Raw genomic sequence first — 27,557 nt, 5'->3', positions numbered from 1 at the left:
CTGCAGCCGGCTATCTCTGTTCAGTCCTTTGTTCCGTGCGCGGGCCTGGCGGTGTCTTAGGTTAGGGTTGGCTTTTTGCGTGGTAGATATCCCAGAGTCTGGTTTGCTAGCCCAAGTTATTTCGTTCAGATAGCGCTCAGGGTATTCAGGCCAGATTCTTACTCTAAGCGATGCAGCCCGCGCCGCGCCTCCCTGCCCAGCCCCTGCTTGCTAATGGTGTGAGCAGGCATCTGCACTGCTTCGCGGCTGGGGGAGTTACCGTAGGGCTTGCAATCTGCGAGTTTTAATTGCTTATTTATTTTTATCCCCCTTATGTTGCCCTTTGTGCTTCCAAAGCTTGGCAAAGATTTGGCAGTGAAAAGCTTTCCTGGTATTTGGAAACTTTTCTCTTTTTAAGACTATCTTCCCGGGACGGAAATCCCTCCCTCCCTCTTTTGTCTCTTTTTTTTGTCTTTTATACTTTTTCCTACCTACTTTCCAAGAGTTGGGTTCTTTTCTGGGTGCCTGATGTCCTCTGGCAGCATTCATAAGTTGTATTGTGGAATTTACTCGACGTTTAAATGCTCTTTTGATGAAATTGTTTGGGGGGGAAAGAGTTCTCCCCGTCCTACTCCTCAGCAATCTTGGCTCCTCTCTTGTGGAGTTTGGAGAGAGCACGCGGGATTGCTCTCCAGGCCATGCAGGAAAAGAAGGCCCTCATCTCGCGATGTCGGGGGAGTCTCGTGGTTTTTCTGGAGCTGCGGTGCCAGTGTGGGGTTTCTCACAAGGTACGACCAGGAGCTCAGGGAACCTCTCGTGTGGTGTCAGGGAAGTCAAGTCTCCATACGAGTGGCGAGGGGGTGCACGTCATTGCTCTCGAGTCATGGTAGTGGAATCAGGGCTCAACGCAATGAAAAAGGACGCTTGAGGTCTTTCTCGGGTTGCGGCAGGAGACCCTGGGTTCCCTCGACTTGTGCCTGTGACCTCAGGTAGCTTCTCAGGGTGCCTCTGAGAAGTCAGGGATACTATGGAGCTGGGAGAGGCCTCTCGGGACTCCACTGGGTTTGCTGCAATGGAAGAGGGCCTAATCTCGAGATCAGGAAGGAACCTCAGGGTTCCTCTCCATTTCTGACTCAGATTGCAGGGTCCCTGCAGAGTTGGGACAGGAGAGTCAGGCCTCGTCTTGTGTGGAGGAATGGAACTCCGCTTGCCTCTCGAGTTGTTCAAGGAGTGACAGGCCACTTGTCGAGCTGTGTGTGAAACCTGCGGTTTTTTCCAGACAATGCACGGGGGTGTCAGTGCCCCTTCGTGATGTGCTTTCATCCACAGGGTTGCCTTCGAAGTGGTGTGCGGGCATCGGGTTCTTTTCAAGAGCGGACCAGGAAATCGGGGTCTTTTGGAATGCGGCACCGCACACGAGGCTACGTCTCGAATTTCCTCGTGAGACGGGCCTCATGCTGAGGTGCCCCTGGAAGGTCGGGAAAGCCTTCCAGACAAAGCAGGTTAATCGACCCTACTGTCGCGATCAGGAGGGGAGAAGGGGCTCAGATGAAGTGGTGCCGGGAACCTCGGTGTTCCCCTTGAGTGAGACCGGTATGTCAGGGAACTTTTGGGGTCTCACGAAGCTTGCCAAATACTGTTTCAAACTTCAAGATGAAACGTGGGACTTCTCTTGAGACGCTGTGGCGGGCAAGGGCCTCATCTTGTGATGAAGGGGAAACCACGTGGTTTTTTTCGAGTTGCGATGGGATTGTGGACTTACGACGGGGAATTCAGGCTTCCTCTTCTGTTGGCCCAGGGAAGTCCATTCTTCCATTTGAGTTGCCAGGGAGAGCTGGGTGGGAATTGCTCTCGAGTCACGGCAGGTCAAAATAGACCTCATCTAGGCTTGTGTCCAGGACCTAATGTTCCTCTCCAGGGGCGATAGGGATCACGGGGATGCATTCCAGACTCACCCAGTGAGTCAGGCCTCGGCTCGAGGGGAAGCAAAGGATTCTGATATCCTCCTGGGTCGCGATAGGTATCTCTTGGAGCCCACTGAGTGGCCTCCAGGGAGTCAAGCCTCCTGTGGAGTTGGAGAGAGGACTCGGGATTGCTCTCCAGGCCATACAGGAAAGAAGGCCCTCAGCTCGCAATGACGGGGGCGTCTTGTGGGTTTTCTCGAGTTGGAGCGCAAGTATGAGTTTTCTCACGAGGTACGACGGGGAGCTCAGGGAGCCTCTCGTGTGGCGCCAGGAAAGTCAGGTGTCTATGTGTGTGATGAGGAGGAGCCCATAAATGCTCTCGAGTCATGGTAGGGAAATCGGGACTCAAGACGCGTTGAAGAAGGAGTCTCGAGGTCTTTCTCAGGTTGCAGCAGGAAACCCTGGGTTCCCTCGACTTGTACCGGTGACCTCAGGGAGCTTCTCAGGGTGCCTCTGAGAAGTCAGGCATACTGTGGACTTGGGAGGCGCTCTCGGAACTCCACTGGGTTTGGTGCAATGGCAAAGGTTCTCATCTCGAGTTGAGGCAGGAACCTAAGGGTTCCTCTCCATTTAAAACTCCGACCACAGGGTCCCTGAAGAGCTGGGACAGGAGAGTCAGGCCTCGTCTTGTGTGGAGGAATGGAACTCCACTTGCCTCTCGAGTTGTTCACAGGATAACAGACCATTTGTCGAGCTGTGAGTGGAACCTTCGTTTTTTTCCGTAAGATGCATGAGGGGGTCAGTGCCCCTTCGTGTTGTGCCTTCATCCACAGGGTTGCCTTCAAAGAGGTGTCCGGACATCGGGTTCTTATCAATAGCAGAGCAGGAAATCGGGGTCTTTCAGAACGTGGCACCATCCATGAGGCTACGTCTCGAATTTCTTCGTTAGACTGGTGTCATCCTGAGGTGCGCCATGAAGATCGGGAACCCCTTCCAGACAAAGCAGGGGAATCGACCATCTTGTCGCGATCAGGAGGAGTGAAAGGCCTCAGATGAAGTCGTGCCGGGAACCTCGGTGTTCCCCTCGAGTGGGACCGGTGTGTCGGGAAACTTTTGGGGTCACTTCAAGGGTGCCAAGTACCGTTTTGCACTTCAATACGGACTTGGGGCTTCTCTTGACACGCTGTAGAGGGCAAGGGCCTCATCTTGGGATGACGGGGGAATCACGTGGTTTTTCTCAAGGTGCGGCGGGATTCTCGAGTTACGACGGGGAATTCAGGCTTCCTCTTGTGTTGGCCCAGGGAAGTCCAATCTTCCATTCGAGTTTCGAGGGAGAGCTGGGGTTTGCTCTTGAGTCACTGCAGGGCAAAAGAGACCTCATCTAGGCTTGTGTCCAGGACCTAATATTCCTCTCCAGGGCCGACAGCGATCTCGGGGTTGCATTCCAGACGCATCCTGGGAGTCAGAGCTCGACTCGAGGGGAAGCAAAGGACCCCGCTCTCCTCTTGAGTCACCACAGCTGTCTCTTGGAGCCCACTGAGTGGCCTAAAGGGAGTCAAGCCCCCTGTGGAGTTTGGAGAGAGACTCAGGATTGCTCTCCAGGCCATGCAGGAAAAGAAGACCCTCATCTCGCGATGACAGGGGCGTCTTGTTGGTTTTCTCGAGCTGCGGTGCCAGTGTGCGGTTTCTGACGAGGTGCGACGGGAAGCTCAGGGAGCCTTTCGTGTGGCACCAGGGAATTCAGGTCTCCATGCGCATGGCAAGGGGGAGCGCGTCATTGCTCTCGAGATATGATACGGGAATCGGGCCTCAAGACACGTTAAAGCAGGACTCTCAAGGTCTTTCTCGGGTTGCGGCAGGAAACCCTGGGTTCCGTCGACTTCTGCCGGTGACCTTAGGGAGCTTCTCAGGGTGCCTCTGAGAAGTCAGGCATACTGTGGATTTGGGACGGGCCTCTCGGGACTCCACTGGTTTTGTGGCAATGGAAAAGGGCCTCATCTTGAGTGGAGGCAGGAACCTCAGGCTTCCTCTCCATTTTTGACTCGGTGCGCAAGGTCCCTAGAGTTGTGACAGGAGAGTCAGGCATCGTCTTGTGTGGAGGAATGGAACTCCGCTTGCTTCTCGAGTTGTTCACGAGGTGACAGACCACTTGTGGAGCTGTGTGAGGAACCTGCGGGTTTTTCTGGAAGATTCACGGGGTGTCAGTGCCCCTACGTGTTGTGCCTTCATCCACAGGCTTGCCTTCGAAGAGGTGTCCAGGAGTCTGGTTTTGATCAAAAGTGGACCATGGAATCGGGGTCTTTCGGCATGTAGTATGGCCCTCGAGGCTACCTCTCGAATTTCTTCGTGAGACCGGCCTCATCCTGAGGTGTGCCGGGAAGGTCGGGAATCCCTTCGAGACAAAGCAGTGGAATCGACCCTCCTATCGCGATCAGGAGAGGAGAAAGGCCTCAGATGAAGTGGTGCTGGAAACTTCAGTGTCCCCTCTAGTGAGATCGGTATATAGGGGAACTTTTGGGGTCGCATCAAGGGTGCCAAGTACTGTTTTGCACTTCAAGACGGAATGTGAGACTTCTCTTGAGACGCTGTAGGGGGCAAGGGCCTCATCTTGCAATACAGGGAACCACGTGATTTTTCTCGAGTTGCGGCGGGTTTCTCAAATTACAACTGGAAATTCAGGCTTCCTCTTGTGTTGGCTCAGAAAGGCCAATCTTCCATTCGAGTTGCAAGGGAAAGCTAGGGGTTGCGCTTGAGTCACTGCAGGGCCAAAGAGACCTCATCTAGGCTTTTGTCCAGGACCTAAGGTTCCTCTCCAGGGGCGACAGGGATCCAGGGTTGCATTCCAGACGCATCCTGGGAGTCAGAGCTCGACTCGAGGGGAAGCAAAGGACCCCGCTCTCCTCTTGAGTCACCACAGCTGTCTCTTGGAGCCCACTGAGTGGCCTAAAGGGAGTCAAGCCCTCTGTGGAGTTTGGAGAGAGACTCAGGATTGCTCTCCAGGCCATGCAGGAAAAGAAGACCCTCATCTCGCGATGACAGGGGCGTCTTGTTGGTTTTCTCGAGCTGCGGTGCCAGTGTGCGGTTTCTGACGAGGTGCGACGGGAAGCTCAGGGAGCCTTTCGTGTGGCACCAGGGAATTCAGGTCTCCATGCGCATGGCAAGGGGGAGCGCGTCATTGCTCTCGAGATATGATACGGGAATCGGGCCTCAAGACACGTTAAAGCAGGACTCTCAAGGTCTTTCTCGGGTTGCGGCAGGAAACCCTGGGTTCCGTCGACTTCTGCCGGTGACCTTAGGGAGCTTCTCAGGGTGCCTCTGAGAAGTCAGGCATACTGTGGATTTGGGACGGGCCTCTCGGGACTCCACTGGTTTTGTGGCAATGGAAAAGGGCCTCATCTTGAGTGGAGGCAGGAACCTCAGGCTTCCTCTCCATTTTTGACTCGGTGCGCAAGGTCCCTAGAGTTGTGACAGGAGAGTCAGGCATCGTCTTGTGTGGAGGAATGGAACTCCGCTTGCTTCTCGAGTTGTTCACGAGGTGACAGACCACTTGTGGAGCTGTGTGAGGAACCTGCGGGTTTTTCTGGAAGATTCACGGGGTGTCAGTGCCCCTACGTGTTGTGCCTTCATCCACAGGCTTGCCTTCGAAGAGGTGTCCAGGAGTCTGGTTTTGATCAAAAGTGGACCATGGAATCGGGGTCTTTCGGCATGTAGTATGGCCCTCGAGGCTACCTCTCGAATTTCTTCGTGAGACCGGCCTCATCCTGAGGTGTGCCGGGAAGGTCGGGAATCCCTTCGAGACAAAGCAGTGGAATCGACCCTCCTATCGCGATCAGGAGAGGAGAAAGGCCTCAGATGAAGTGGTGCTGGAAACTTCAGTGTCCCCTCTAGTGAGATCGGTATATAGGGGAACTTTTGGGGTCGCATCAAGGGTGCCAAGTACTGTTTTGCACTTCAAGACGGAATGTGAGACTTCTCTTGAGACGCTGTAGGGGGCAAGGGCCTCATCTTGCAATACAGGGAACCACGTGATTTTTCTCGAGTTGCGGCGGGTTTCTCAAATTACAACTGGAAATTCAGGCTTCCTCTTGTGTTGGCTCAGAAAGGCCAATCTTCCATTCGAGTTGCAAGGGAAAGCTAGGGGTTGCGCTTGAGTCACTGCAGGGCCAAAGAGACCTCATCTAGGCTTTTGTCCAGGACCTAAGGTTCCTCTCCAGGGGCGACAGGGATCCAGGGTTGCATTCCAGACGCATCCTGGGAGTCAGAGCTCGACTCGAGGGGAAGCAAAGGACCCCGCTCTCCTCTTGAGTCACCACAGCTGTCTCTTGGAGCCCACTGAGTGGCCTAAAGGGAGTCAAGCCCTCTGTGGAGTTTGGAGAGAGACTCAGGATTGCTCTCCAGGCCATGCAGGAAAAGAAGACCCTCATCTCGCGATGACAGGGGCGTCTTGTTGGTTTTCTCGAGCTGCGGTGCCAGTGTGCGGTTTCTGACGAGGTGCGACGGGAAGCTCAGGGAGCCTTTCGTGTGGCACCAGGGAATTCAGGTCTCCATGCGCATGGCAAGGGGGAGCGCGTCATTGCTCTCGAGATATGATACGGGAATCGGGCCTCAAGACACGTTAAAGCAGGACTCTCAAGGTCTTTCTCGGGTTGCGGCAGGAAACCCTGGGTTCCGTCGACTTCTGCCGGTGACCTTAGGGAGCTTCTCAGGGTGCCTCTGAGAAGTCAGGCATACTGTGGATTTGGGACGGGCCTCTCGGGACTCCACTGGTTTTGTGGCAATGGAAAAGGGCCTCATCTTGAGTGGAGGCAGGAACCTCAGGCTTCCTCTCCATTTTTGACTCGGTGCGCAAGGTCCCTAGAGTTGTGACAGGAGAGTCAGGCATCGTCTTGTGTGGAGGAATGGAACTCCGCTTGCTTCTCGAGTTGTTCACGAGGTGACAGACCACTTGTGGAGCTGTGTGAGGAACCTGCGGGTTTTTCTGGAAGATTCACGGGGTGTCAGTGCCCCTACGTGTTGTGCCTTCATCCACAGGCTTGCCTTCGAAGAGGTGTCCAGGAGTCTGGTTTTGATCAAAAGTGGACCATGGAATCGGGGTCTTTCGGCATGTAGTATGGCCCTCGAGGCTACCTCTCGAATTTCTTCGTGAGACCAGCCTCATCCTGAGGTGTGCCGGGAAGGTCGGGAATCCCTTCGAGACAAAGCAGTGGAATCGACCCTCCTATCGCGATCAGGAGAGGAGAAAGGCCTCAGATGAAGTGGTGCTGGAAACTTCAGTGTCCCCTCTAGTGAGATCGGTATATAGGGGAACTTTTGGGGTCGCATCAAGGGTGCCAAGTACTGTTTTGCACTTCAAGACGGAATGTGAGACTTCTCTTGAGACGCTGTAGGGGGCAAGGGCCTCATCTTGCAATACAGGGAACCACGTGATTTTTCTCGAGTTGCGGCGGGTTTCTCAAATTACAACTGGAAATTCAGGCTTCCTCTTGTGTTGGCTCAGAAAGGCCAATCTTCCATTCGAGTTGCAAGGGAAAGCTAGGGGTTGCGCTTGAGTCACTGCAGGGCCAAAGAGACCTCATCTAGGCTTTTGTCCAGGACCTAAGGTTCCTCTCCAGGGGCGACAGGGATCCAGGGTTGCATTCCAGACTCACCCTCGTAGTCAGGCCTCATCTCGAGGGGAAGCAAAGGACACCGCTCTCCTCCTGAGTATCGACGGGTATCTCTTGGAGCCCACTGAGTGACCTAAAGGGAGTCAAGCCTCCTTTGGAGTTTGGAGAGAGGATTCGGGATTGCTCTTCAGGTCATGCAGGAAAGAAGGCCCTCATTTCACCATGACAGGGGCGTCTCGTGGGTTTTCTCGAGCTGCGGCGCCAGTGTGGGGTTTCTCACGAGGTACGATGGGGAGCTCAGGGAGCCTCTCATGTGGTGCCGGGGAAGTCAGATCTTCATGCGTGTGGCGAGGGGGAGCGCGTCATTTTTCTCCAGTCATGGTAGGGGAATCGGGCCTCAAGACACGTGAAGAAGGACTCTCGAGGTTTTTCTCAGGTTACGGCAGGAAACCCTGGGTTCCGTCGACTTATGCCCGTGACCTCAGGGAGCTTTTCAGGGTGCCTCTGAGAAGTCAGGGATACTGTGCAGTTGGGAGGGGCCGCTCCGAACTCCACTGGGTTTGGTGCAGTAGAAGAGGGCCTTATCTCGAGTTGAGGCAGGAACCTCATGGTTCCTCTCCATTTCTGAATCGGATCTCAGTGTCCATGCAGAGTTGGGACAGGAGAGTCAGGCCTCGTCTTGTGTGGAGGAATTTAACTCCTCTTGCCTCTCGAGTTGTTCACGGGGTGACAGGCCACTTGTCGATCTGTATGTGGAACTTGCGGGCTTTTCCAACGATGCAGGAGGGTGTCAGACCCCTTCGTTTTGTGCCTTCGTCCACAGGATTGCCTTCGAAGAGGTGTCCTAGCATTGGGTTCTTATCAAGAACAGACAGGGAAATCGGGGTCTTTCGGCGTGTGGCACCAACCACAAGGCTACGTCTCGAATTTCCTCGTGAGACTGGCCTCATCCTGAGGTGCGCCGGGAAGGTCCGGAACCCCTTCCAGACAAAGCAGGGTAATCGACCCTCCCGTCGCGATCAGGAGGGGATAAGGGGCTCAGAACAAGCGGTGCACCGAACCTTGGTGTTCCCCTCGAGTGAGACCAGGGTGTCGGGGAACTTTTGTGCTAACATCAAGGTTGCCAATTATCGTTTTAAACTTCAAGATGGAACGTAGGGCTTCTACTGAGAGGCTGTAGCTGGCAAGGGCCTCATCTTGCGATGACGGGGGAACCACGTGGTTTTCCTCGAGTTGCAGCAGGATTTTCGAATTACGACGGGGAATTCAGGTTTCCTCTTGTGTTGTCCCAGGGAAGTCCATTCTTCCATTCGAGGTGCGAGGGAGAGCAGGGGATTGCTCTCGAGTCACTTCAGGGCAAATGAGACCTCATCTATGCTTGTGTCTAGGACCTAATGTTCCTCTCCAGGGGCGACAGGGATCTCGGGGTTGCATTCCAGACTCACCTGAGGAGTCAGGCCTGGTATATAGGGGAAGCAAAGAATTCCGCTCTCCTCTCGAGTCCCAACGGGTATCTCTTGGAGCCCACAGAGTGGCCTAAGGGAGTCAGGCCTCCTGTGGAGTTTGAAGAGAGGCCTCGAGATTGCTCTCCAGGCCATGCAGGAAAAGAAGGCCTTCATCTCGCGATGACGGAGGCGTCTCGTGGGTTTTCTGGAGCTGGGGAGCCAGTGTGGGATTTCTCACGAGGTATGACGGGGAGCTCAGGGAGCCTCTCGTGTGGCGCCAGGGAAGTCAAGTCTCCATGCGAGTGGCGAGGGGGAACGCGTCATTGCTCTCGAGTCATGGTAGGGGAATCGGGATTCAAGATGCGTTGAAGGAGGATTTTCGAGGTCTTTCTCGGGTTGCGTCAGAAAACCCTGTGTTCCCTCGACTTGTGCCAGTGACCTCAGGGAGCTTCTAAGGGTGCCTCTGAGAAGTCGCGATACTGTGGATTTGGGAAGGGCCTCTCGGGCCTCCACTGTTTTTGGTGTAATGGAAGAGGGCCTCATCTCGAGTGGAGTCAGGAACCTCAGGGTTCCTCTCCATTTCGGACTCCGATCGCAGGGTCCCTTCAGAGTTGGGACCGGAGAGTCAGGCCTCGTCTTGAGTGGAGGAATGGAACTCTGCTTGCCTCTCGAGTTGTTCATGGGATGACAGGCCTCTTGTTGAGCTGTGTGTGGAACCTGCGGCTTTTACCGAATGATGCACGGGAGTGTCAGTGACCCTTCGTTTTGTGCCTTCGTCCACACGGTTGCCTTAGAAGAGGTGTCCGGGCATCGGGTTCTTCTCAAGAGTGGGCCGGGAAATTGGGGTATTTCGGCATGTGACACCACCCACGACGCTATGTCTCGAATTTACTCGTGAGACTGGCCTCATCCTGAGGTGCGCCGGGAATGTGGGGAACCCCTTCCAAACAAAGCAGGGGAATAGACCCTCCTGTCTCGAACAGGAGGGGAGAAGGTGCTCAGATGAAGTGGTGCGGGAACCTCGGTGTTCCTGTCGAGTGAGACCGGCGTGTCCGGGAACATTTGGTGTCGCATCAAGGGTGCAAAGTACCGTTTCGCACTTCAAGACGGAACGTGGTTCTTTTCTTGAGACGCCATAGCAGCAAGGGCCTCATCTTGGGATGACATTGGAAACACGTGGTTTTTCTCGAGTTGCGGCGGGATTCTCGAGTTACGAAGGGGATTTCTGGCTTCCTCTTGTGTTGGCCCAGGGAAGCCCAATCTTCCATTCGAGTTGCGAGGGAGAGCTGGGGGTTGCGCTCGAGTCACTGCAGGGCAAAAGAAACCTCATCCAGGCTTGTGTCTAGGACCTAATGTTCCTCTCAAGGGATGACTGGGATCTTGGGGTTGCATTCTAGACTCACCCAGGAGTCAGGCGTCCTCTCGAGGGGAAACAAAGGACTTCTCTCTCTTCTCGAGTCGCGACGGGTATTTCTTGGAGCCCACTGAGTGGACTAAAGGGAGTCAAGCCTCCTCTGGAGTTTGGAGAGAGGACTCGGGATTGCACTCCAGGACATGCAGGAAAAGAAGGCCCTCATCTCACGATGACGGGGGGGGTCTCGGTGGTTTTACCGAGCTGCAGCGCCTGTGTTGGTTTCTCAGGAGGTACGACGGGGAGCTCAGGGAGCCTCTTGTGTGGCGCCAGGGAAGTTAGGTCTCGATGCGTGTGGCGAGGGGGAGCGCGTCATTGCTCTCGAGTCATGGTAGGGGAATCAGGCCTCTAGACGCGTTGAAGGACTCTCAAGATCTCTCTCGGGTCTTGGCAAGAATACCTGGGTTCCCTCGACTTGTGCCAGTGACCTCAGGGAGATTCTCCGGGTGCCTCTGAGAAGTCAGGGATACTGTGGAGTTGGGAAAGACCTCTCGGGACTCCACTGGGTTTGGTGAAATGGAAGGGGGCCTCATCTCGAGGGGAGGCAGGAACCTCAGGGTTCCTCTCCATTTCTGATTCCGATCGCAGCCCCCTGCAGAGTTGGGAGAGGTGAGTCAGGCCTCGTCTTGTGTGCAGGAATGGACCTCCGCTTGCCTCTCGAGTTGCTCACAGGGTGACAGGCACTTGTTGAGCTGTAAGAGTAACCTGCGGTCTTTTCTGGACGATGCACGGGGTTGTCAGTGCCCCTTTGTGTTGTGCCTTCATCCAAACTATCTTCTTATAGGTGTCTGGGTATCGCGTTCTTATCAAGAGCGGATCGGGAAATCGCGGTCTTTCGGCATGTGGCACCACCATCGAGGCTACATCTCGAATTTCCTCATGAGACAGCCTCATCTGAGGTGCGCGGAGAAGGTCGGGAACCCCTTGCAGACAAAGCAGGGGAATCGACCCTCCTTTCGCGATTAGGAGGGGAGAAGGGGCTCAGATGAAGTGGTGCCAGGAACCTCGGTGTTCCCCTCGAGTGCGACCCATATGTCGGGGAACTTTTGGGGTAGCATTAAGGGTGCCAAATATCATTTCGCACTTCAAGACAGAACGTGGGACTACTCTTGAGACGCTGGAGCAGGCAAGGGCCTCATCTTGCAATGACGGGGGAATCACGTGGTTTTTCTCGAGTTGAGGCGGAATTCTCGAATTACTACTGGGAATTCAGGCTTCCTCTTGTGTTGGCCCAGGGAGGTCCATCTTCCATTCGGGTTGCGAGGGAAAGCTGGGGAGTGCTCTCGAGTTACTGCAGGGCAAAAGCGACCTCAGCTAGCCTTGTGTTCAGGACCCAATGATCCTCTCCAAGGGCGACAGGGATCTCGGGTTTGCATTACAGACTCACCCGGGGAGTTAGGCCTCGTCTCGAGGGGAAGCAAAGGACTCGGCTCTCCTCTCGAGTTGCGACGCATATCTCTTGGAGCCCACTGAGTGGTCTAAAGGGAGTCAACCCTCCTCTTCAGTTTGGAGAGAGGACTCGGGATTGCTCTCCAGGCCATGCAAGAAAAGAAGGCCCACATCTTGAGATGACGGGAGCGTCTCGTGGATTTTCTCGAGCTGTGGCGCCAGTGTGGGGTTTCTCACGAGGTACGACGGGGAGTTCAGGTAGCCTCTCGTGTGGCAACAGGGAAGTCAGGTCTCCATGGGCGGGGCAAGGGGGAGCGCGTCATTGCTCTCAAGTCAGGGTAGGGGAATCGGGCCTCATGACGGGTTGAAAAAGGACTCTCGATGTCTTTCTAGGGTTGCGGCAGGAAACCCTGGGTTCCCTTGACTTGTGCCAGTGACCTCAGGGAGCTTCTCAGGGTGCCTCTGAGAAATCAGGGATACTATGGATTTGGGAGAGGCCTCTCGGGACTCCTCTGGGTTTGGTGCAATGGAAGAGATCCTCATCTCGAGTTGAGGCAGGAACCTCAGGGTTCTGCTCCTGACTTCCTGGAGCCGGATCTGACTCAGATTGCAGGGTCCCTGCTGAGTTTGCTCAGGAGTGTCAGGTCTCGTGTTCTGCGGAGGAATGGAACTCCGCTTACATCTCAAGTTGTTCAATGATGACACCACTTTTCGTGATGTGTGTGGAACCTGCGGGTTTTTCGGAGATGCACGGGGGTGTCAGTGCTCCTTCCTGTTGTGCCTTCATCCACAGGGTTGCCTTCCAAGAGGTGTCCGGGCATCGGGTTCTCCTCAAGTGCGGACCGGGAAATCGGGGTCTTTCAGCATGTTGCACCACCCACGAGGCTACATCTCGAATTTCCTCGTGAGATCGGCCTCATCCTGAGGCGCGCAGGAAAGTCCGGGAACCCTTTCCAGACAAAGCAGGGGAATCGACCCTCCTTTTGGGATCAGGAGGAGAGAAAGGGCTCAGATGAAGTAGTGCCGGGAACCTCGGTGCTCCCCTTGAGTGAAACTGGTAAGTCGGGTAACTTTTCGGGTTGCATCAAGGGTGCCAAGTACCGTTTCACACTTCAAGACGGAACCTGGGTCTTCTCTTGAGACGCTGTAGTGGGCAAGGGCCTCATCTAGCGCTGACGGGGGACCCACGTGTTTTTTCTCGAGTTGCGGCAGGATTCTTGAGTTACAACGGGGAATACAGGTTTCCTCTTGTGTTGGCCCAGGGAAGTCCAATCTTCCATTCGAGTTGCGAGGGAGAGCTGGGGATTGCACTTGAGTCAATGCAGGACAAAAAAGACCTCATTTAGGCTTGTGTCCAGGACCGAGTTTTCCTCTACAGGGGCGACACGGATCTCGGGATCCCATTCCAGACTCATCCAAGTAGTCAGGCCTCAGCTCGAGGGGAAGCAACGGACTCCGCTCTCCTCTAGAGTAGCGACGTGTATCTCTTGGAGGCTACTGAGTGGCCTAAAGGGAGACAGGCCTCCAGTGGAGTTTGGAGAGTGGACTCGGGATTGCTCTCTAGGTCATGTAGGAAAAGAAGGCCCTCATCTTACGATGACGGGGGCGTCTCATGTGTTTTCTCGAGCGGAGGTGCCAGTGTGGGGTTTTCATGAGGTAGGACGGGGAGCGCAGGGAGCCTCTCGTGTGGCGCCAGGGAAGTTAGGTTTCAATGGGCGTGGCGAGGGAAATGCGTCATTGCTCTCCAGTCATGGTAGGGTATCGGGCCTCAGGACGCGGTAAAGAAGGACTCTCGAGGTCTTTCTCAGAATGCAGCAGGAAACCCTGGGTTCACTCGACTTGTGCCAGTGACCGCAGAAAGCTTCTGAGGGTGCCTCTGAGAAGTCAGGGATACTGTGGAGTTGGGAGGGGCCTCTCGGGACTCCACTGGGTATGGCGCAATGGAAGAGGGCCTCATTTCGAGTTGATGCAGGAACGTCAGGTTTCATCTACATTTCTGACTCCGATCGCACGGTCCCTGCAGAGTTGGGAAAGGAGAGCCAGGCCTTCTCTTGTTTGGAGGAACGGAACTCTGCATGCCGCTCTAGTTCTTCAAGGGATGACAGGACACTTGTCGATCTGTGTTTAGAATCTGCGTGTTTTTCCGTACTATGCATGGGGATGTCAGTACTCCTTCGTGTTGTGCATTCATCCACAGGTTTGCTTTCGAAGAGGTGCCCGGGCATCGTGTTCTTATTAAGAGCGGACCGGGGAATCGGGGGCGTTCGGCATGTGGTACCACCCACCTGGCTCGTCTCGAATTTCCTCGTGAGACCGGCCTCATCCTGAGGTGCGCCGGGAAGGCCGGGAACCCCTTCCGGACCACGCAGGGGAATCGACTCTTCTGTCGCGATCAGGAGGGGAGAAGGGGCTAAGATGAAGTGGTGCCGGGACCCTCGGTGTTCCCCTCGAGGGAACCCGGCGTGCCGGGGAACTTTTGAGGGTCGCAGGAAGGCTGTCAGGGACCGTTTTGCCCTTCAGGGCGGAACAGGGGACTTCCCTTGAGACGCCGTGGCGGGCAAGGGCCTCATCTTGCCAAGAGGTGGGAACCACGTGGTTTTTCTCGAGTTGCGGCGGGATTCTCGAGTTACGACGGGGATCTCAGCCTTCCTCTTGGGTTGGCCTTGGGAAGCCCAATCTTCCCCTCGAATTGCGAGGGATGGCTGGGGGTTGCGCTCGGGTCACTGCAGGGCCGAAGAGACCTCACCTAGGCGTGTGTCCGGGACCTAATATTCCTCTCCAGGGAAGGCAGGGATCTCGGGGTTGCATTCCAGGCTCCCCCGGGGAGTCAGGCCTCGTCTCGAGGGGAAGCCAAGGACTCCGCTCTCCTCTCGAGACGCGATGCGGGTCTCTTGGAACCCTCTGAGCGGCCTCAAGGGAGTCCAGCCTCCTCTTCCGTTTTGAGAGAGGACCCGGGATTGCTCTCCAGGCCATGCAGGAAAAGAAGGCCCTCAGCTCGCGAGGACGGGGGCCTCTCAGGGCTTTCCTCGAGCTGCGGCGCCCGTGGGGGTTTTCTCCCGAGGCACGATGAGAATCTCAGGGAGCCTCTCGTGCGGCGCCAGGGAAGTCAGCTCTCCATGCGCGTGGCGAGGGCGAGCGCGTCATGGCTCTCGAGTCGCGGGAGGGGACTAGGGCCTCGAGACGCGTTGAAGAAGGACTCTCGAAGTCTTTGTCGGAGGGCGGCGGGAAACCCTCGTTTCCCTCGCCTTCTGCCGGGAACCTTAGGGAACTTCCCAGGGTGCCTCTGAGAGGCGAGGGATCCTGTGGAGTTGGCGGTGACCCTCGGGACTCCGCTGGATCTGGCGCAATGGAAGAGGGCCTCAGCTCGAGGGGAGGCGGGAACCTCAGGCTTCCTCTCCGTTTTGGACTCCGACCGCAGGGTCCCTGCAGAGTTGGGACAGGAGAGTCAGGCCTCGTCTTTCTGAGGAAGGGAACCCCGCTGGCCTCTCGAGTTGCTCAGGGGGTCTCAGGCCCCTCGTCGAGCTGTGTGTGGAACCCGCGGGTCTTTGCGGACGGTGCACGGGGTTGGCAGTACCCCTTCCTGTTGTGCCTTCACCCACAGGGTTGCCTTCGAAGAGGGGTCCGGGCCTCGGTTCCTTCTCAAGAGCGGACCGGGGAATCGGGGGCGTTGGGCATGTGGCACCACCCACGTGGCTCGTCTCCAATTTCCTCGTGAGGCCGGCCTCATCCTTAGGTGCGCCGGGAAGGCCGGGAACCCCTTCCAGACCACGCAGGGGAATCGACTCTCCTGTCGCGATCAGGAGGGGAGAAGGGGCTCAGAGGAAGCGGTGCCGGGACCCTCGGTGTTCCCCTCGGGGGAACCCGGCGTGTCGGGGAACTTTTGGGGGTCGCATGAAGGCGGACAGGATCCTTTCCGCCCTTCAGGGCGGAAGAGGGGACTTCCCTTGAGACGCCGTCGCGGGCAAGGGTCTCATCTTGCCAAGAGTTGGGAACCACGTGGTTTTTCTCGAGTTGCAGCGGGATTCTCGAGTTACAATGGGGATCTCAGCCTTTCTCTTGGGTTGGCCCTGGGAAGCCCAATCTTCCCCTCGAGTTGCAAGGGAAATCTGGGGGTTGCGCTCGAGTCACTGCAGGGCCGAAGAGACCTCACCTAGGCCTGTGTCCAGGACCTACTATTCCTCTCCAGGGAAAGCAGGCATCTCGGGGTTGCATTCCAGGCTCCCCCGGGGAGTCAGACCTCATCTCGAGGGGAAGCCAAGGACTCCGCTCTCCTCTTGAGTCGCGACAAGGATCTGTTGGAGCCCCCTGAGCGGCCTCAACGGAGTCCAGCCTGCTCTTCAGTTTGGAGAGAGGACTCGTGATTGGTCTCCAGGCCATGCAGGAATATAAGGCCCTCATCTCGCGATGACCGGAGTGTCTCATGTGTTTCCTCGAGCTGCCGCGGCAGTGTGGGTTTCCTCACGAGGTACGATGAGGATCTCAGGGAGCCTCTCGTGCAGTGCCAGGTTAGTCAGGTCTCCATGCGCGTGAAGAGGGGGCGCGTGTCATGGCTCTCGAGTCATGGTAGGGGAATCGCGACTCAACACATTTTGAAGCACTCTCGAGGTCTTTCTCGAGTCATGGCAGAAAACCCAGGGTTCCCTCGACTTGTGCCTGTGACCTTCCGGGAGCTTCTCATTGTGCCTCTGAGAACTCAGGGATACTGTGGAGTTGGTAGGGGCCTCTCGGGACTCCACTGGGTGTGGTGCAATGGAAGAGGGCCTCATCTCGAGTGGACGCAGGAACCTCAGGCTTCCTCTCCGTTTCTGACTCGGATCCCATGGTCCCTGCAGAGTAGGGACAAGAGAGTCACACCTAGTCTTCTGTTGAGGAATGGACCTTCGTTTGCCTTTCGAGTTGTTTACAGGGTGACAGGCCACTTGTCGAAATGTCTGTGGGACCTGCGGGTTTTTCTGGACGATGCACGCGGGTGTCAGTGCCCCTTCGTGTTGTGCCTTCATCCACAGGTTTTCCTTCAAAGAGGTGTGCTGGCATCGGGTTCTTTTCAAGAGTGGACCGTGAAATTGGGGTCTTTCGGCATGTGGCACCACCCACGAGGCTACGTCTCGAACTTCCTCATGAGACCGGCCTCATCCTGAGGTGCGCCCGGAAGGTCGGGAACCCCTTGCAGACAGAGAAGGGGAGTCGACCCTCCTGTCGCAATCAGGAGAGGAGAAGGGGTCAGATGAAGTGGTGCCGGGAACCTCGGTGTTCCCCTTGAGTGAGTCTGGTATGTCGCGGAACTTTTGGGGTCGCATCAAGGGTACCAAGTACCGTTTCGCACTTCAGGATGGAACGTGGGACTTCTCTTGAGATGCTGTAGCAGACAAAGGGCCTCATCTTGCGATGACGAGGGAAGCACGTGGATTTTCTCGAGTTTCGGTGGGATTCTCGAGTTACGACGGGGAATTCAGGCTTCCTCTTGTGTTGGCCCAGGAAGTCTAATCTTCCATTCGAGTTGCCAGGGAGAGCTGTGGATTCGGCTCCATTCACTGAAGGGCAAACTAGACCTCATCTAGGCTTGTATCCAGGACTTAATGTTCCTCTCCATAGGCGACAGGGATTTGGGGTTGCATTCCATACTCACCCGGGGAGTCAGGCCTCATCTCGAGGGGAAGCAAAGGACTCCATTCTCTTCTCGAGCCGCGACAGGTATCTCTTGGAGCCCACTGAGTGGTCTTTGCTCTGTAGGAGAGCTCTAGTGTACATAAGCCTGTACATAAGTGAACACAGACATTCTGTGTGCATGTTGCTGCATACCCAAAATAGGGCCACAAGGAGCCTCATGGTCTCCATGCAGCGCGGAAGCTGTGCAGCCACACAGCAGCTGAAGAATCCAACCAATTGCCCTTTTCTTACCTCTGACAGAGCTCGCATTGCCGTAGCCCTTGGCAGTTTGGAAACACTGGACCCTAACCCCTCCCAAAGTAGGCCTGGGTTCTAGTTCGAATAGAAAGTCAATAGCGGAGCTGAGGACAGGAACGCGGCAGTCATTTATCACACGCTCCTGCAGCCTGCTACTACAGGGACACTAACGCTAGAAGCTAGGAATGTCTTTGCAAGGTGCGCAAAGGACAAGGGAGAACCTCGACCCTGACTCTAGTATTTCAGCCCCCTGAGCAGATCTGAGGTTCTCCCGCTGTAGAAGCTAACCCATTCCTTTCAAATACAGGCTTCCTAACACAGGGCCAGTTGGCTGCTTGCTCTTCCACGAAGCAGGCTTCCTTAACTTGCAAACTGCGAATTCCGCTTAACAGCCTGGAGGAAAAATCGCTTCTTGCAAGATTTTTTTCAGAGGCTGTATCCCCGGAGCTGGGGCCAAGCTAGGGGACCCATACTGGCAAGGGAAGGCAAAACCACATCCAATGTCTTTGCTCTGGAGGACAGCTTTGGTGAGCCTAAGTCTTTCAGGAATATTTCTGGCTCCAACAGAGTCAAATTCTGTGTGTGAAGCTGCACAGCCAAAATAGGGGAACAGAGAGCCTGATTCTCTCTGTGTAGCTTTGAAGCTGTCATTCAAACAACAGCTTGAGAATCCATACAATGCTCTCCCTTACTGCTAAGAGAATTCTCATTGCTGTAGTCCTTGACAGTTTGTAGAAATCCGCACCCTAACCCTTCTCCAAGTAGGCCTGGGTCCTAGCTCGGAACAACAGGCAACGGCGGAGCTGAGGCCAGTAAGGCACAAGTGAGGTCTCACACACTCTTGCAGCCTGATCGTCCAGGAGCAGTAAGGCCTCTTTTTCCCTGCAGGAGGCTCGCTTGCCTTGCCTCCTGTGAACTGCATTTCCCAGCCTGGGCGCAAAGCTGTTCCTGGAGATTTTTTCTCAGGGGCTGTTTCCCTGGAGCTGGGTCGGACCTCGGGGGCCCAACTCACAGGGGAAGACAAAACCACATGGACAGGTCTATGCTCTGTAGGAGAGTTCTAGTGAACCTCATCTCTCAGGAACATTCTTGGCTTCTACAGAGACACCTCTGTGCATGAAGCTACACACCCAACATAGTGGCAAAGGGAGTCTGATTCTCTCCGTGGGTGCTGATGCTTTGTGGCAAAGCACCTGCTAAGAATCCATCCGCATAGGCTTCCCTCACCTTGACAGAGGTCTCATTGCTGTAGTCCTTGGCAGTTTGGAAAGAAGCTGACCCTTACCCTTCACCAAGTAGGCCCTTGGCCTTGTTTGAATGGAAAGGCAGTAGCTGAGCTGAGGCCAGTAAGGCGCCAGTCAAGTCTGACATATTCCCGATGCCTGCTCCTTCATGGAAAATAGCGCTAGAATCTAGGAATGTCTTTGCAAGGCTGGCAAAGGGCAGTCAGGAACCTCGACCCCGCCTCTGGAATATCTATCTTCTGAGCAGATCTGGAGGTCTCCTTCTGGAGAAGCTAACCCATTCCTTGCAAATAGAGGCTTCCAAACACAGGCCGGTTGGCTGCCTCTTCTTGCCTGAAGGAGGCTTGCTTTTCCTGCCTCCTATGATCCCTGGTTTCCAGCATGGGGGAAAAGCAGATCTTGGAGATCTTTGCTCAGGGGTTGTTTCCACGGAGCTGGGGTTATGCCCAGAGACCCACACATACAGGGGAAGGCAAAACCACATGAACAAGTCTTTGCTCTCTAAGAGAGCTCTAGTGAACCTCAGTCTTTGACGAACGTCCTTGGCTCCTATGCGGACACCTCTGTGTGTGAAACTGCGTACCCAACATGGCGGCAGAGAGCCTGATTCTCTCTGTGCAGGTTTAATGCTGTCGTTCAGAAAACAGCTTGAGAATCCATACAATTCTCGCCCTTACCTCTGAAAGAGTTCTCATTGCAGTAGCCCTTGGCAGTTTGTAGAAATCTGCACCTAAACCCTTCTCCAAGTAGGCCTGAGTCCCAGTTCGGAGGAACAAGCAATGGCGGAGCTAAGACCATTATGGCACCAGTCAGTTTTCACACACTCTGGCAGCCTGCTCCTCCAGGGACAGTAAGGCTTCTTTTTCTCTGCAGGAGGCTCACTTGCCTTACTTCCTGTGAACAGCTTTTCCCAGCCTGGGCGAAAAGCGGTTCCTGGAGATCTTTTCTCAGAGGCTGTTTTCTCGGAGCTGGGGCGGACCTCGGGGACCCAACTCACAGGGGAAGGTGAAACCACATGTACAGGTGAGCACTCTGTAGGATAGCTCTTGTGAGCCTCATCTCTCAGGAACATTCTTGGCTCCTGTAGAGACACCACTGTGTGTGAATCTACACACCCCACATAGGGGCAAAGGGAGCCTGATTCTCTCCGTGGGGTGCTGATGCTTGGTGGCAAAGAACCTTCCTGATAATCCATCCGCTTATGCTTCCCTCGCATTTACGGAGGTCTCATTGCTGTAGCCCTCGGCAGTTTGGAAAGAAGAAGACCCTTACCCTTCATAAAGTAGGCCTTTGTCCTACTTTGAATGGAAAGGCAATAGCTGAGCTGAGGCCAATAAGGCGCCAGTCAAGTCCGACATATTCCCAAAGCCTGCTTCTTCAGGAAGATAACTGTAGAATCTAGGAATGTCTTTGCAAGGTTGGCAAAGGGCAGTCAGGACCCTGCACACTGCCTCTGGAATTACCGACTTCTGAACAGATCTGGAGGTCTCCCTTAGGGGAAGCTAACCCATTCTTCCAAGTAGAGGCTTCAAAACGCAGGCCGCTTGGCTGCCTCTTGCTCTCTGAAGGAGGCCTGCTTTTCCCGCCTCCTATGAACCCCACATCCCAGCCTCTGGGAAAAGCGGATCTTGAAGATCTTTTCTCAGGGGTTGTTTCCACGGAACTGGGGCCGAGCCTGGAGCCCCAAACGCACAGGGGAAGAAAAACCACATGGACAAGTCTTTGCTCTCTAGGAGAGCTCTAGTGAACCTCACTCTGTCAGGAACATTCTTGTTTCCTATGGAGACAGCCCTGTCTGTGAAGCTGTGTACCGAACATGGAGACACAGAGTCTGATTCTCTCTGTGCAGCTTTGAAGCTGTCGTTCAAACAACAGCTTGAAAATCCATACAATGCTCTTCCTTACCCGTGACACAGTTCTCATTGCTATACCCCTTGGCAGTATTTAGAAATCCATACCCAAACCCTTCTCCTAGTAGGCCTGGGTCCTAGATCGGAGGAACATGCAATGGCGGAGCTGAGGCCAGTAAGGCACCAGTCAGGTCTCACACACTCTGGCAGCCTGATCGTCCAGGGACACTAAGACCTGTTGTGCCTTGCAGGAGGCTCGCTTGCGTTACCTCCTGTGAACTGCGTTTGCCAGCCTGGGGGAATAGTGGTCCCTGGAGATCTTTTCTCAGGGGCTCCTTCCCCTGAACTGGGGCGGACCTCGGGGACCCAACTCACAGGGCAAGGCAAAACCATATGGACAGGTCTATGCTCTGTAGCAGACTTCTAGTGAACCTCATCTCTCAGGAACATTCTTGGCTCCTATAGAGACACTTCTGTGTGTGAAGCTGCGTACATAACATAGGGGCACAGAGAGCCTGATTCTCTCAGTTCATTTTGACGCAGTCGTTCAGAAAACAGCTTGAGAATCCATAAAATGCTCTCCATTACCGCTGAGAGAATTCTCGCTGCTGTAGCCCTTGGCACTTTGTAGAAATCCGCAGCCAAACGCTTCTCCAAATAGGCCTGGGTCCTAGTTCGGAGGAACAGGCAATGGTGGAACTGAGGCCAGTAAGGCAACAGTCAGGTTTCACACACTCTGGCAGCCTGCTCCTCCAGGGACAGTAAGGCCTCTTTTTCTCTGCAGGAGATTCGCTTGCCTTACTTCCTGTGAACAGCGTTTCCCAGCCTCAGCGAAGCGGTTCCTGGAGATCTTTTCTCAGGGACAGTTTCCCCGGAGGTGTGGTGGACCTCGGGGACCCAACTCACAGGGGAAGGAAAAACCACATGGACAGGTCTATACTCTGTAGGAGAGGTTTAGTGAACCTAATCTCTCAGGAACATTCTTGGCTCCTATAGAGACAACTCTGTGTGTGAAGCTACACTCCCAACATTGGGGAACAGGGATCTTGGTTCTCTCCGTGGGGTGCTGATGCTTTGTAGCAAAGCACCTGCTTGAGAATCCGTCCTCTTAGGCTTCCCTCACCTTGACAGAGGTCTCATTGCTGTAGCCCTTGGCAGTTTCAAAGAAGAAGACACTTACACTTCATAAAGTAGGCCCTTGTCCTAGTTTGAATGGAAAGGCAATAGCTGAGCTGAGGCCAATAAGGAGCCAGTCCCCTCTGGCACATTCCCGAACCCTGCTCCTTCATGGAATATAACTCTAGAATCTTGGAATGTCTTTGCAAGGCTGGCAAAGGGCAGTCAGGAACCAGTACCCTGCCTCTGGAATTACCGACTTCTGAGCAGATCTGGAGGTCTCCTTTAGGAGAAGCTAACCCATTCCTTCCAAATAGAGGCTTCAAAACACAGGCAGGTTGGCAGCCTTTCGTGCCCGAAGGAGGCTTGCTTTTCTCTCCTCCTATGAACCCCAGTTCCCAGCCTCTGGGAAAAGCGGGTCTTGAAGATATTTTCTCAGGGGTTCTTTCCACGGAGCTGGGGCCGAGCCCGGGGCCCAAAGGCACAGGGGAAGGCAAGACCACATGGACAGGTCTATGCTCTGTAGCAGACTTCTAGTGAACCTCATCTCTCAGGAGCATTCTTGGCTCCTATAGAGACACCTCTGTGTGTGAAGCTGCGTACCTAACATAGGGGCACAGAGAGCCTGATTCTCTCTGTTCATTTTGACGCTGTCGTTCAGAAAACAGCTTGAGAATCCATAAAATGCTCTCCCTTACCACCGAGAGAATTCTCACTGCTGTAGCCCTTGGCACTTTGTAGAAATCTGCACCCAAACGCTTTTCCAAGTAGGCCTGGGTGCTAGCTCGGATGAACAGGCAATGGCGGAGCTGAGGCCAGTAAGGCAACAGTCAGGTTTCACACACTCTGGCAGCCTGCTCCTCCAGGGACTGTAAGGCCTCTTTTACTCTGCAGGAGATTCGCTTGCCTTACTTCCTGTGAACAGCATTTCCCAGCCTCGGCGAAGCGGTTCCTGGAGATCTTTTCTCAGGGACAGTTTCCCCGGAGGTGTGGCGGACCTCGAGGACCCAACTCACAGGGGAAGGCAAAACCACATTGACAGGTCTATGCTCTGTAGGAGAGGTTTAGTGAACCTAATCTCTCAGGAACATTCTTGGCTCCTATAGAGACAACTCTGTGTGTGAAGCTACACTCCCAACATTGGTGCACAGGGAGCTTGATTCTCTTCGTGGCATGCTGATGCTTTGTGGCAAAGCACCTGCTTGAGAATCCATCCTCTTAGGCTTCCCTCACCTTGACAGAGGTCTCATTGCTGTAGCCCTTGGCAGTTTGCAAAGAAGAAGACCCTTACCCTTCATAAAGTAGGGCCTTGCCCTAGTTTGAATGGAAAGGCAATAGCTGAGCTGAGGTCAATAAGGAGCCAGTCCCGTCTGACACATTCCCGAAGCCTGCTCCTTCATGGAAAATAACTCTAGAATCTAGGAATATCTTTGCAAGGCTAGCAAAGGGCAGTCAGGAACCAGTACCCTGCCTCTGGAATTACCGACTTCTGAGCAGATCTGGAGGTCTCCTTTAGGAGAAGCTAACCCATTCCTTCCAAATACAGGCTTCAAAACACAGGCAGGTGGACTGCCTTTTCGTTCCCGATGGAGGCGTGCTTTTCTCTCCTCCTACGAACCCCGGTTCCCAGACACTGGGAAAAGTGGATCTTGAAGATATTTTCTCAGGGGTTGTTTCCACGGAGCTGGGGCCGAGCCTGGAGACCCAAAGGCACAGGGGAAGGCAAGACCACATGGACAAGCCTTTGCTCTTTAGTATAGCTCTAATGAACCTCACTCTGTCAGGATCTTTCTTGATTCCTACGGAGACACACCTGTGTGTGAAGCTGCGGCCACAGAGAGCCTGATTATCCCTGTGCAGCGCTGAGTCTGGGCGGCTAAACAACAGCTTGGGAATGCAGCCTGGGGCGCTTCCCTTCCCTCTGACAGAGCTCTCCTTCGGTCCCTAAGCCCTCTGCAAGGAGGCATGGATCATAGGTGCAAAGGGAAAGGAAGAGCGGAGCTGAGGCCAGTAAGGCGCCCGCCAGTCACGTCTCCCCCACTTTCGCAGTCTGTTCCTTCCCCTGCGCGAAAGCTAGAAGCTGGGAAGGGCTTGGCGAGGCTCGCCCAGGCAGAGCAGCCTCTAGGCCGGGGCTCTGCGATATCGCGCCTGGGTGCAGATCTGGAGCTCCGCCGGAGTGGAAGATCATTCGGTCCTTCCCAATACAGGCTTGCAAGCACCCGACGGCGGCCTGACTCTATTCTCCCGCGTGCTGGGAGTGGGCTTCCAATCCAGAGCACAGAGCACTGCCTGGAGCTCTCTGCTCAGGGGCTGGTTCCCCTACGCTGGGGCTGTGCTAGGGAGCCCAAACGCACATGTCAAGGCCCCAAAACACATCCACACGTCTCTGCTCTGCAACAGAGCTCTGGGGAAGCCCAGTCTGGCAGGCGCTTTCTGGGCACAAAGGGAGGAACACTCTGGCTGTGGAGCTTCCTCCCCAAGACAGGGGCACTAGGACCCTGATTCCCTCCGTTTACCGCTGAGTCTGCATTGCCAAGCAACAGCTTGGGAACGCAGCCTGGGGCGCTTCCCTTCCCTCGGACAGAGCTCTCCTTGCGGTAGGCCTTGGTAGTTTGCATACAATGGGGCCCTAAGCCCTCTGCAAGTTGGCCTGGCTCCTAGGTCCAAAGGGCAGGCCAGAGCGGAGCTGAGGCTGTCAGGCTCCAGACACATCTCCCATACTCCTACATCCTGCTCCTACCCGGGCGTGAACGCTAGAAGCTGGGAAGGTACCTGGACCGTGCAGGGGCGGGGCAAACGCGGGCGGCGTGGGGCGGGAGTCGGCTTCTGGCGGGGGTGGGGGCGGGCTTCCCAGTTGTGCTCTCGGAGGTGGACACTGAGGCTGAAAACGCGCCGGGAGCGCGGCAGGGGCGGGGCTAACCCTGGCGGCGCGGGGCGGGGGTCGGCTCATGGGGGGGATGGGGAGGGGTTCCAGTTGCGCTCTCGGGGGTTGCAACTGCGGCTGGGAACTCCCATTTCGTCCGCTCCTGGGTCCCCAAGGATCGCCATCCCATGGGTGCAGCGGAGGGCTGCGGACCACAGGTAAGGGAACTGGGACTGCGTGGAGCAGGGAACCAAGTATTCCGCCGTCTGTTGGCACATTCTCGGAGCTCCCCAAACTGGCGGTCGCAGAAAGGCCTTGCCTTTGGGGTCAAGGCCTTTACCGCTCCACCCCTCTGCTGAAAAATCTCAGAGTCTGCGCGGTTCTTCCAAGCAGCCTAGTGTCCACTGGAAGTCCAAGGGACAGAACACTGAATTCTTGCCGGCTGGCCCAGCCCTGCTTCTGGCACTTTGTAAGCCAGCGGGCCCTTGAGCACCTGCTGGGATGGGAAAGGGAAGGGTCCACGAATTGCACCCTAGAAACTTAGTAGGGTGCATGGATTTCAAACCCTGGTGGCCGCCCAGGCAGCAAAGAAGTGGGGAGGGCACCTTGCTGCCCTTTCATGGCAGAATCTGTGGCTGTCCTGATGCGTGGGCCTTTTCATGGGGACCTTGTGCAATAAAAGTTTGGTGTTTTGGTACTGAATAATTAGAAATTGTAAAAAGTTTAAATTATGTGGTGGTGTAATTAAAAAACAAAACAAAAAAAAACCAAGCCCCAAGTGTTTGGCACAGGGAGGTTTAAGTATTGAAGGCCTGTTTTCCTTGCACTGTGGCATTCTATCAAGAAGTGTGCAGGATTTTTTTTTTTTTAAGAAAAGTGTTCGAAGAGCTTGAAACAGGAAACCCAGAGGTGCCCCTGTATTTTGGGGAAGGCCTTAGGAGGTCACTTGGAAATGCTGCTGGCTGTGGGGAAGGGGGGCAGATGGGCTGTGCAGTCTTGTCCTTTGCATTCATGTTCTTGTGTGTAGAAACCCAGCTCGGAGCCATCTCCTGATGTGTAAGAATTTCGCAGACAAACCTTGAGCTAAGCAATGCATTTGTTCCTGAGGAAATGTTTGTCTTAAGCGATGTAAATATCCTATGTATATCCGCTGGACTCTGGCTTCAGGTCGGTTCCCCCAATAGGCTCAGAAGCGACTTGAACAAAACTGTATGTTTTCCTCGTACCTTGTTCTCCTAATCTATGTTAAGGAAATGATATATTTGCCTGGAATACTGCCTTTCTTCAAGATTCATGTCAATCAGTTTTTGGCCCAGGATGACTCACCTGCTGCCAATGTGACCTCAAGGCATGTCGTGGGGGAGGGGCCTGGTGCCATTCCCTGAGACAGTGCCTTTCCTTCCTTAGCTGACTGCTAGTGCCTGTAGAATATCTGGCTAGAGACCAGCAGGGCGTACACCCCGCCTCAAGTCTAAGTCAGCAGCTTTCTCTATCTCATTTATACTTTAATAACAATTGATGACACAAAAGCTCTGAGCGATCAAATCATATCAAATCTTCATTTCAGATTGAAGATGCATTCCATGGTATTGCCATCTTAAGTCTTTCCATCGTTATGGAATATCTGTCCATGTATTCAGGATAGTTTTCAGCCAGGGTGTATAATTTCCAGTGTACCAGTCTTGTCATCCTCGTTACATCCATGGCAAAGTGTTGTATTCATGTTGACATTATTGAAAGGGAATTTTTTTTAATTCCTTTTCAGATTATTATCTGCTAATATATACAGAAAAAACCGTGTAATCTTTCGTTTTTATCAGTTTGGACAGCTTGATAGTTGTCTTTAATTTCTTTCCTTTCTCATACTTTAAGATTTTCCGGGCACCATACATGTACTGCCTCACCCCTAATCTCAGTCATGTGTTCAAAGAACTTCTGTCCTTTATTTGTTTACTTATTTTTTGCAACATTGAATTCGTTTTGACTATGCTGGGTCTCTGCTGCAAGATGGAAGTTGCTAGGACCTCTGGACTGCAGTCTTCCATCTCTTACTGACCTCTTGTTGACCTCTGCAGAATCCTGGTTGGCGGGAGCTTGTTAGTTCCTTGTTCCTTACCAGGACCTCCTGTGGTAAGTGTTTTTCTCTTCTCTGTTGCCTGGTAAGGGTGGATGGTCATTGGCATCCCAAAGCTAGCTAGAAGTCAATTATTTAGGCAGGCTTGTGCACAGATATGGGAGAAGGCAATGGCACCCCACTCCAGTATTCTTGCGTGGAAAATCCCATGGATGGAGGAGCCTGGTAGGCTGCAGTCCATGGGGTGGTTAAGAGTCGGACACCACTGAGCGACTTCACGTTCACTTTTCACTTTCATGCATGGGAGGAGGAAATGGCAACCCACTCCAGTGTTCTTGCCTAGAGAACCCCAGGGACTGCGGGGCCTGGTGGGCTGCCGTCTATGGGGTCGCACAGAGTCGGACACGACTGAAACGACTTAGCAGCAGCGGCGGCGGCAGCAGCAGCAGAAGCAAGGCATCGATATCAAAAGGGCTGCAAACAGTCAGGAAGGATCACATATGTCGCCGTGAAACACTACTTCTCCACTTAGCCAAAGCTAACCAAAGATTTCTGTTCTAGGTCAACCTAGAAGAGATCACTTAAGAGGTAAAGAAACTTAAACTCCATTAGCAAAGGCAGTTCGACATCTCAAGAAAACTTGTGCTAGGCACAGAACTCTTTTCTGGGGGTCCACTTTCCCTACAACCTCCTTATCCCATTCTGTACCCATTCCTTTGCTTCTCCCATCCTGAAACTGCCACCTGTAAGACAGAACTACTTCGTTTTCCTT

The sequence above is a fragment of the Bubalus kerabau genome, chromosome 16 (genome assembly GCF_029407905.1).
Source record: "Bubalus kerabau isolate K-KA32 ecotype Philippines breed swamp buffalo chromosome 16, PCC_UOA_SB_1v2, whole genome shotgun sequence".
In the NCBI taxonomy this organism is placed as follows: domain Eukaryota; kingdom Metazoa; phylum Chordata; class Mammalia; order Artiodactyla; family Bovidae; genus Bubalus; species Bubalus kerabau.
The sequence above is the reverse complement of the archived record's forward strand: the minus strand, read 5'-3'. Positions refer to the sequence as shown.